This window comes from Zootoca vivipara, chromosome 8 (assembly GCF_965207765.1).
Source record: "Zootoca vivipara chromosome 8, rZooViv2.hap1.1, whole genome shotgun sequence".
NCBI classification, from domain to species: domain Eukaryota; kingdom Metazoa; phylum Chordata; class Lepidosauria; order Squamata; family Lacertidae; genus Zootoca; species Zootoca vivipara.
In genome coordinates, this window is record NC_142591.1 from 32,859,606 (window position 1) to 32,871,063 (window position 11,458).

At 42.8% G+C, this 11,458-nt stretch overlaps 1 long non-coding RNA gene across 1 annotated transcript; it reads left to right on the top strand.

The window, feature by feature from the left end:
- Positions 1-904: 904 nt before the first annotated feature.
- LOC148684801 (uncharacterized) lies at positions 905-11,428 on the top strand. Its single transcript, XR_015951423.1, has 3 exons — positions 905-1,123; positions 5,011-5,139; positions 11,231-11,428. It is a non-coding gene; the product is annotated as an uncharacterized LOC148684801 (long non-coding RNA).
- The last annotated feature ends 30 nt before the right edge of the window (positions 11,429-11,458 follow it).

Sequence of the window (11,458 nt, forward strand, 5' to 3'; positions counted from 1 at the left end):
TCCTTCCATTCTAATATATACTAACCTACACTGTAGGGAGCCAGTGAGCTTCAAAACAGAATGCTGAAATTTCTGGGGGTTTTCTTTTATTCCTCTTCTTGCCATTCTGTGATCAAAATATCATAAATCACTCTTGAATGCTTTTCAGCATATTTATAAAAGTTTATTTTCCCAAGCAGCTAATGTTTCTCTTGGTATTGAAAGAGTGGAAATAAGAAAGGGCAAGAACTATCTTGGTATTTTTCTTTTAGCCGGAATTTACATATGAACACTCACTGCAGTCTAAGGTAAGGGGACCCCTGACCATTAGGTCCAGTCGTAACTGACTCTGGGGTTGCGGCGCTCATCTCACATTATTGGCCGAGGGAGCCGGCGTACAGCTTCCAGGTCATGTGGCCAGCATGACAAAGCCGCTTCTGGCAAACCAGAGCAGCACACAGAAATGCAGTTTACCTTCTTGCTTGGAGCGGTACCTATTTATCTACTTGCACTTGGACATGCTTTCAAACTGCTAGGTGGGCAGGAGCTGGGGCCAAGCAATGGGAGCTCACCCCATCGTGGGGATTTGAACCGCCGAGCTTCTGATCGGCAAGCCCTAGGCTCTAAGTGCTATTTTCATGAGAGAACAGGCCTTATAAATATGGGAAGCTGCCTCTCAAACCACTGGTCAAATTAGCTTTCCAAAATGAGCGAGAAACCACATGCTCAAATGGTGGGTATGGTGGGATTCTCTATCCAATCTAGCAGCTGCATATGTATGTGTCGATCACTGGAATCCCACCAATCAGCTATGGTATTTAAGAGGCATATCTGCATTTACTAATATACCCCTGCCAAACAGCTGGTCAACAGGTGGCTAGCTTTTTAAAAACAGTTATGTGCCTGCTTAGGATTGGAGCCATCCCCCCCCTCAGTCAGCCTAGGTCCCCCAGGCCTTATAAAGAGATGCCTTTTGGATTTGAGGTTCCGCACCTGTTTTAGCATAACATTATTTTTTTAATTGACAGAAAGCCATCATCAAAATAAGCCCTGTTATCTGCTTGTTCAGTGCAACCTACAGTATGATTTCTGGAATTGTGGTCTCATCCTGATCACAGGAAGGGAGGAATTATGCCTCAGACAGGTGAGATGCCTCATGCTGCCTGTTATTTTCCTACTGCTCAAATGCCAGTTCTCCACATTATGGTTTTAGCATTTGCTTTGTCTTGTAATAATCTGTTTCAGATGTGGAGGAAAGCTAATAAATTGCCCCCAACTCTGGAACCTAGGTTTTCAAACTTAATCCATTGTGGAAGACCATTTGGCTTCTAAAAAGTTTGAAAACCGAGGATCAATGGGCTGGCTGCAAAGTTGACAGGGTGTGTGTGGAAAACGCTGTTCGGCTTCTGAAAATCATTCGAAAACCAGAGCAGTTACTTCTGGGCATAGCTGCCAAGTACCCCGTTTTCCCCGGGAAACCCCTGTTTTTTCGTACCATTTCCCGGCGGTCCCCCGTATCGGTTCCTCTCCTGTTATTCTCCCTATGGGCACCATAAATGGCCAGTGCCGGAAGTTGCGTCTACGCAACTTCCGGTGTCACGCGGCTGCCGATCCCGGATTTTGCAGTCCAGGACTTGGCAGTATGCTTCTGGGTTTTCAGCGTTTGGGAGCCAAAATGTTCCAAAAGTGAGGTGTTCGGGAACTGAGGTTTGACTGTACCATGTCAGCAACATGCACTGTAGGTTGCAGGATACTAAACTAGAAAGGTCAGGAAGCCATGGGTTGTAGCCAAAGGTAGGGCTGCAATGGTTTGTTGATGTTTCACTCTTTTTAATTAAAGAAGACGGCAGGCAAGTAGAGCAGTAAAGGTAATAGGTCCAGTCGTGACCGACTCTGGGGTTGTGGCGCTCATCTCGCTTTATTGGCCCAGGGAGCTGGCATACAGCTTCCAGGTCATGTGGCCAGCATGACTAAGCCGCTTCTGGCGAACCAGAGCAGCACCCGGAAACGGCGTTTACCTTTCCGCCAGAGCAGTAACTATTTATCTACTTGCACTTTGATGTGCTTTCAAACTGCTAGGTTGGCAGGAGCTGGGACCAAGCAACGGGAGCTCACCCTGTCACGGGGATTCGAACCACCAATCTTCTGATCAGCAAGCCCTAGGCTCTGTGGTTTAACCTACAGTGCCACCCACGTTCCAAGTAGAGCAGAGGAGGACCTAAATGAGATGAAAGCCATAGCAGCAACAATATGATTTCATCATATCTGGGTGAGGACCAGGCACCCTAGTTACTACAGGCAAAATCACAGGTGGAAGCCTAAAGATTCAGGATTATGGCCATTATGACCACAGTTTGACCATCTATGAACCATATCACAGGTCAAGCAAGTGATTAATCTTCTGATCAATAATACATTCATTTGTTAAAAGCTGTTGATTTGGGAACTGTGTCAATGCCCTTTACCTGGGCTGATATGCTGTAATTATTGTTCCATCATACTGAAACAGGAGAAAGCTCAATGCTGTATAAAAATATAGTACAAATCGTTTTGATTCAACACTATTGTGTAAGCTTCCATGCTGACTGATAAGACATCCCATTTCCTGGCAACTAATTTAACATTACTGATATTTTATCCAAGAGAGAAAACTACACTTCTCTAATTTTCACTGTGACCCAATTTGTGTAAGGCACAATATTGTAAATTGGTCAAGATCTCAAAGCAGTTTTGTACCACTGTGCTGTAGCTCATATTTCCAGATAGCTCTCTGAAGAAATGTATAATATACTCCTCCCATCCAAAATCTATGCTTGTACAATAGCTGATATTTGTTATTTTCTTTTTGCCCAATATTATAATTCATGCTATTTTGCATTTTCCAGTCATGCTGGAGATATTATATTTTGCTGCTTTAACACTTCTTTTGAATGATGTGTCCTGCTGAATAAAGCCATGTAATTTAGTGGAATTAATTCCATGTGCCCTGGGAGCACATCACTCATTTATGATGAAACACAGGCCTTGAGTGCTCAATAGCTGCCTTAGGAATATAATTCGTTTAATTACCTGCACACTTCAGGTATCGGGAGAAAATCACATAAAGATGATCTTTAATTCTAACAAACCCTTCAATGTAATTTGGTTTATTCCCAGCATCTCCAGAGAGCTGAGGGAAATGGGATAGCCAATTGGTAACTGTACTTGGCAGCTTTATGTCTCCAACAGGATCGTGTTCATATGGTGGTCACCTCTAGCTTATCTGTCTGTGAATCAGTTCATTGCCTAGACAACTACGTCACTCAGTTCTCTTGGGTTTCATTGCTATGGAATCACACCCATCTTTAGCATGCCAGCTAATGGTTAGAAATGGACACTGAGGAAACCTTCACTGATTGCTAAATAGAATCAATATATTAGTTGCTTGAATGCATTTGTCAGTGTTTGGGAAACAAATAGTAGATGAAGCAGGACACATTTCCCTTCAAAGAAGAATTTACCAGAGAATTAGGTGAAATGGATCCCTTACAGATTAGACAGTGATGTCCTCAGATTATCCCGGACCACAACTCCCTTCATCCCGCTGGGCCCAATGAGCATTGGAGTCCATCAACATCTAGTGCAGGCACCCCCAAACTGCGGCCCTCCAGATGTTTTGGCCTACAACTCCCATGATCCCTAGCTAAGCGGACCAGTGGTCAGGAATGATGGGAATTGTAGTCCAAAACATCTGGAGGGCCGAAGTTTGGGGATGCCTGATCTAGAGGGCCACAGGTCCCCCAGCTCTGATCTAGAACCACAGTCAAATGCCTCCAGGAAGTTCACCAGCAGTTCACCTCCCCTGTATCTTTTCTCTGTCGTCTGGTATTTAGAAGCTGAATAACATGTGCCTGTGATTATTATGAAGATACTAGGTAGCCCATCTAGGAGAAGGAAAACTCTGGTCCTCCACCTCCACTGTGTTGCATGATATCTTTGGGCGAAGAAGGTTAAGGAATAAACCCTACACAAATCTAGAGCGGAGTCCCTAAGATGGTTGGGTGGTGCTTTGTATGTCTCCTTCCAGCAACTCCTGCAGCCAGACTGGTGCCAAGTGTATTGTTCTGCTTGTCCTTGGGGACCACATCAGCAATACCAAGAGGGGAGTCGTGTCATATGGGCAGCACAGGATCTCCATACACGTTGCCCAGGTTTGTATCCCAGAGAGGTCACTTCAGTGCTGCTAATGCAGTGGTTTGACTTCACCCCCCAGAGGCATACTCTCTTGTCTCTTGAGACAGACAGGTGCCAACAACTGACTAAGAGGGGCAAATTACCAATAAGAACAATCAGACAATACAGAACAAAGACAGATAAAGAAACAATACCAAAATTCTGGGCACCCCATCAAGCTAATGGGCATGGATACATAGGAATTCTCTAATATAGGTAAACATTCATGGACTTGCAATTGGGCAGACCAGTCACAAAGTTGTGCTTTGCCATTGGGACACAAGATGCTTCCATTATTTGTAGGGTCAGTGGGAGTTTTCTCCTTGATCCTTCTGTTTTCATCACCTGCCCTGAGCTCTTCATCCTTGGCCTATTTTTGACAATGTTCTCCTGGCCTACTCCAGGGTGAGCCTCACATTTTCTCTAATCCAGCAAGTCTGAGAATAGAAAAGAAACTACAGGAACTTCATAGAATGATAGAGTTGGAAGGGACTCCAAATGTCATCTAGTCTCTGCAAAGCAGGAATCTTAGCTAAAGCCTCAATGACAGATGGCTATCCAACCTCTGCTTAAAAGCCTCCAAGGAATGAGAGTCAACCACCTCTCGAGGGAGTCCATTCCACTGTCAAACAGCTCTTACTGTCAGAATGTTTTTCCCAATGTTGAGTTGGAATCTCCTTTTTTTGTAACTTGAAGCCATTAGTTTGAGTTCTACCCTCCAGAGCAGGATAAAACAAACGAGCCATCCTCCATGTGACAGCCCCCTTGAGATATTTTGAAGATGGCTATCACATCTCCTCTCAGTCTCCTCTTTCCCAGGCTAAACATACCCAGCTCCTTCAACCGTTCCTGAACAGGCTTGGTTCCCATACCCTTGATTATCTTGGTTGCCTTCCTCTGCACACGTTCCAGCTTGTTGATATGCTTCCTAAATTGTGGCGCCCAGAAGTGAGTAGAAGCTTCTCTCCTTCCACCCACTTCTCCCACCAGTTCTATGAAGTTTCATTGTGTCAAAAATTCTAAGTAGCCACGCTTGTCCTTATTTTAATTGTCCTTTTAAAAAAAAGCAATAGCAGTGCAATACATTTTATTGAAGTCAATTAAAACAGTGGGGGGGGGCTCTGAGTTCAGTAACATCCCTGAACCAAAACAATGGCAAAATAATGAGCAAGCTTTCAAGTTCTCCAGAACTAAGTTTCAATGTTGTTGTTAAAAACAAAACAAAAAAACAGGTATGGAAACAGAAAAGAAAAAGATGCTTCAGGCCTGTAGTATGTAGGAGCTTTAAGATGGGGCACAGGAGGAGGGTGTTAATATAGACTTCCTTGGCAGCTCCTGCAAGTGAAAAACCAATTTTCACCAAGGGTTACTGAGAGACAGGGGGGAATGGCAGTTCTCTCTTTGCAAATATAATGCTGTCAGCATTTCTGATCTTGCCTCTAGCACTAATTGGAAGAAACAGGTCCACAAAGCAGAGGTAGATAAAAATGTAGCCCTTATAAAAGAAAAGTAGGATATAAATGAATATGGCTACTATATTTTCTTCTTCCTTTATTTCCCATTTCTCTCTTGCAAATAACTACAGTAATATAGAGCCACTCCTTGGAAAACTGTGAACAGTTCTCAACCTTTAGAGGTGCACTTGAGTAATTTTGGATGCTGGTCTTATGCTCAAAGTGATATGTTTTATTTTACTTCCATTAAGCCCTGTTAAGTCAGCCCTGTGGCATTTGGGAGCACTTAGGCTTAGTCTAACAAGTGGGGGCCTGGACTTTGCCCTCAACGTCCTACCCTGAGCGCACCACTCATTCCAAATCCTTTTAATCCACTTTGAAGTCCCTTTTTAGAACTGTGTCATCTTGAGCCCCACATAGCAACTTGTGAGATTCCTAGATTGTTGTTGGCACCCCTCTTAGGGACTTCACTCCAGATTTGTTGGGCCTGCCCCCATTCTCCAGTAGTTGATTGGTGAGATTTTTAAACAGTAGTCAAACATGTAGCTGCAAGTATTCTTTGCATCTCTTGTTCAGTATTTAAGAAAGTGGTTGGTTGGTTGGTTGGTTGGTTGATAGCATTTATATTCCACCTTTTCTCCAAGGAGGTCAAGATGGTGGGTATGGTTCTCTCCCTCCTCATTAAATCCTCACAACAGCCTTGTAAAATAGATTGGGCCAAGATGCAGTGACTGGCCCTGTTAGTAATTTCATTCTCTCATTGCTGTTGGATCTCGTGATCCACTGTTTACATTCCATAGTGATAGGAATGTGGGAACGGAACTCAATCACTGCACTTCCGTTCTGTGTGCCTTTGTACTCCCCCCCCCCTGCTTTCTAACAGAGAGGACATGTGTGAAGCTGCTGCTCACACTAGCTATGTTTGTTGTTTTGATTTGCTGTAAATAAAGAAGCTTTTGCGATGCCAAACGCCTCCACAGCCTCGCTTCTTGCTGGTTCTCTGCTACTGCATTGGCGTACCCACCTGCGTACGTGAAAAGGACTTACGCACAGGCCCAAGGTCACCCAGTGGATATATTATTCCTCTAGCATAAGATGTAAGAAGCAGGTTTCTTTTGCATACTGACAGATACTCAAAAGACTTATTATTAATTTATTAATAATAGTTCATCCAAAGATAAAGAAAGCTGTTAAATATCCATATCATATAACCACAGCAAATATTCTCCTAATATTACGTTCATGCCATCATTTCTCACCACACTGATAAATTTTCTACTCCTATTAGCCTTTAATTCACTTTTGTTATTTCCCATGTCCCTGTCAGAAGCGGAAAACATTTAAAAAAGTCATTTATGGCTCAATTAGGTAAATACGTCCCTTAGTAACAGACCTGCAGGCCAATCTAATGGGTAACAGTTATCTAGTCTGTTATATTGGCAAGAACAGGGGCTGCGTTCAATGCCCTTGGCATTTACTGTGAACACTCAGGAAACATTTACTATCTGTTTCCATAATATATCCCAGCATTTAACTGCCTCTGCTCAAATTACTGACCTGAAAGAACCTTCCTTACATAAAGAATTTGTCAGTGTAAGGGGGCTTTCCACCATTTCCTGCTATGATACCGATAGAATTTTCTCATTAAAAAAGGAAACATGTCATAAAGGCTAGATAATTAATGAGTTTTCATGGCTGTTTCCTCAACGTGGCACTTGGCAGTGTTCCAACCAAATTGCCAAATTTCATCTATCAGACTATATTAATACAGCAGCAGTGAGACTTCCTGAATCCCCAGCTGGAGGTATCAGTGAATGGTGTATCACCATAAGCTAATTACAAATATGAAGAGCAAACATGGTCTAGGGACTGTTCCCCTGTCCCCATTTTTTAATTAGCTCATAAAAATGCGGAAATCCTGTACTGCATATCTGGTTAAGATTACGTTTTGCCCCACTCCTGGCCTGGCACCTCTATTGCTAAACAAGATGTGTGGATACTGGGGGAAATTTAAAAAAAGAACACTGTTGTATTAATTGTGCCTGACTTGAGTCCTACTGTGAAGATTGCAAAGACTATGTCCACAGTTGCTTTAGCCAGACTAGTGGGGGAAAGGGAATGATTCCATAAGAGGACCACACATGAGGTGGATGTGGTTAGCAATCCACTTAAATTACGTGGATGGAGTCCAGAGAGAAAAGTGTTGATGGCAGTTGACTAAGAAAACTGAAGAAAAGCAGTGTATATATAGCTGAGGGGAAAAGAACAGAGAGGTTTTGTCTTATTTCTTTGCTCGAAGCAGGAAGAATCAACTAAACATATGTACTAGCCAATCCATCAGAACTTGAGGTACATCAGTAATCTAGGCAGCACCTCCAAGCACACTCCTTGGTTGGCAGACTGTCAACAAAATTAACTCTCGGCTTACTAACTGAATGATCCCTGCTGCTGCACTTCCAACACATCCAACGTATACCCACATCCCTCAATGGATGTATCTTAAGAAGACTCTCCCACACTCCTTTGCCTAGCTCTGCTTGGCTCTCTTCTTCACTCTGTGACCTCCCTACTGCACAGGGTCCCATTGCTAACCTCCACACAATGAGCACTGGGTGGGTCCACAACATTTGCCTGCACTGCACGTTGGTGGCTCAGATTTCATCTGCCAGCTATTGTGTTTGTGTAGGTCGGCAAGTCACTACACTTTCACTTTCACCCCATGCAGCTGACCTTTGCTGGAGTATTGAGAGCCCACCACATGTGTTCCTCTTTAAATTTATAGTTGTGGGAATATACTAATAGCAAAACAAAACAAAAACAAACACCCCTCCACCATTTCCCCCCTATTCTCTCTGTGTGTGCATGGGGGTAATCTGATGGGGGAATCCCAAAGAAAACTACTTTAGCACTGCAAATCGCATCTGCACATGCGCAGATGTAGGAAATCGTGGGCGTGATCCGGCCCACAAAGGGATCTCCACTGGAGTGAACCGGCCCAGGCGAAGTAAACCTTGCCGACCCCAGCATTAGGATAACATGGGCATGAGGTGCCAGAGTCAAATAACCATTCCTTTTATGGCATGGACAAATGTGATGTATGAGGTGAAAACAGAAAACATCAGACATTCTCATTGTGGAAACTGGTGCAACAAATGCAGACATTGTAAAAGGAGCCCAACTGTAGCAAATGGAAGCAAACAAGCCATGTATTGTCCCGTCACAGGGTTTATTATTATTATTAACATTTCTATTAATATACAAGCACAGGAACATAGGAACACTCTCATTTACATTGGTTTGGTTCCCGCAAGCTTTCCCCACTTTTATTTTTAGAAAGCAAAATAATGCTTTCTCAGAAAAGAATGAAGTGTCCTTAGGTTGTTCGTAACACTCTAAATAGTCCAGCAATCAAGATTCATGAAGCAAGGCAGAGCCCTCCAACCACAGGAAAATGCAAGTTATTATGCCTCTTTCTCTCCCTCCTGATCCATGTCTGCACATGAGAAATAGCTGGACATTTAATGAGGTGAAAAGGCAAGCGATTCAATTAAAGAAAGACCCCAAGAGGATGCATGTGATAGAACATTTCATTCTTCTTAATTGTGTACTCATTTGCACATTACAGTAGCTTTTTTCTGACAATGTAATAAAAGCTAAAACCAAACAAGCTCTGAATGCAGAACGTCCACTGCTTCTTTCCGGTTCTCCCATGTCCAGTCTCAATGTTATGATGCAGCCACATGTATTTTATTCATGTATATCTTTGCTCACATAAAAAGCGGAGATTTTATTTTTATTTTTTTTAGCATGAAATGAAACACAGTGAAGTCAGGAGAACAAAGCCCTGCATCCTTTTACTCTCTGTTTTGTCTCAAGCATTTTTTTTCTTCCCAACCCAGCTCTCTTTTGTTGTTGGAAGTGGACTGGAAGCAAAAGAAACTCAGAAGCTCACTTTCCCCACATGCTCCATTCCATACATTTTTTTAAAAAAAGAATCCATCTACCCTGGCATAAATGTGTATGGAGCAGATGCTTGAATGAAATATGCATGACCCCCCATCAAATCTATCTTGGCCCTTAGCAAGCAGAGTTAGTGGTTCATTGACACAGTGCTCATAGCTTTTGTGGAAGGTTGAATTGTTTAAGGCTGCATCTTAGACCCACATATCTGGGACCAAGCACCACAGGATGCAACAAGACTTCAGTTTGACTGGACATGTATAGGATTTTGCCATGAAATACTTATGTCCTGCCCCTGAAGTCCTAGTTTCTTATTCCAATGCAAAAAAAAGGCATGGTTTTCTCTAGAGTTCCCCCAGTCTTATGGGAAAACTACATGTTACATTAGTAGTTTGCTTAACTAGTATGTTAAAGACTAGGCATGTCTTCTGCTTCTCAAGATCAAATGAAGTTTTTCGGGGGGCAGAGACCAAATCAGGACCATAATGCAAGGACTTTGACCCATTCCCCAACACCCTTATCCTGTTAGAAATGATTCCATAGGAGTTTGGCCACTTATTTAGATATTCATTTGAAGTCAGGCTTGGTGCTGGGGGTGTAAGGCACTAGTCCACAGCCCTGATGGTCACTATCCCCTCCAGGACCACTGCTGCTGCACTGGCAGACCCCAGCAGCTGAAAATGAATCAATTTAAAAGGCAGTGGGGTGGTGCATCTGCCTGATTGGCTGTAGTTAGGATGATGGCATCTTCATCCTTCTCCAGGGTAGACAGGTAGTGGCTATTTTCTCTTCGCTGAGGCAATGAGGAGGGTGCTTCAGAGTTCAGCTGAGAAAGTCCACTAGTCTCCTCCCTCACCTCATGGCAGATTACTTTCCCCTCTTCCTTCCCAAGACCCCAACTCACCTGGGAACTGTGTACACACTTGTCTTCTACCTCCTTCTCCCACTCCTAATATATATTAAGGGAAGAGGCTTTATTTCATTTTGGTGCGTGTAGAATACTTTTTTAAAAAGTATATTTTGTTTTCCCATAACCTTATTGTGTGAGTCCCCCTAAAGTGTGTGAGTGTGTGTGTGTGTGTGTGTATATATATATATATATATATATATATATATATATATATATATATATTTCACCTTTTATTGAAGACCAGTTTTTACACACACTCATGCACTCCCCTCTCCTCCAAAAAAGCAAGGAACAGTCATTTTGAGAGTTCAAGGACACATTCCAGTCAGGCAAAAAACACTTACATTTTTATATTCTGCTGGAAGCCACCTAGAGTGACTGGGGAAACCTAGCCAGATGGGCAGGGTATAAATAATAAAATTATTGTTATTGTTATTACTTAAGGAGGATGTAAAGCAGAGCCTGTAAGAAGAATACCAAGGGCTACCATACATAGAGAGGTGTGGAAAGATGCATTTGCCCCCATCCCCACCTGAGGTTCCTCTCCTCTGAGCTGCAGTATTCAGAGTCCCATATGCTCTTTTTGAATAACAGATTTCTGTGCTTAGTGATGCAAATGGGATTAATCTGCCTCTGTAAATAAGATTCTTTATGTTGAACTGTTGAGTGACAGCCAATATCTGTTTTCATTTGTACCAGCTTATCATTGCTGTAGGACCATGGCTTCAGTTCTCTGCAATTGCTATTCGTGCATTTTTGTGTGAGTGTTTATACATACAAAGACATTTTAGAGCAGTAAAATGGAACAATGAGGTTTCTCTTCACCGAAGGATCTGTGAGGCTCCCATACAGACCACACTCAAGTCAATGGAAAGTTGCCTAGCAGCAGAGCTTGGAGCATTGCCTCCCATCAGATAAGGAAATTAAAAACTCAGACGATAAT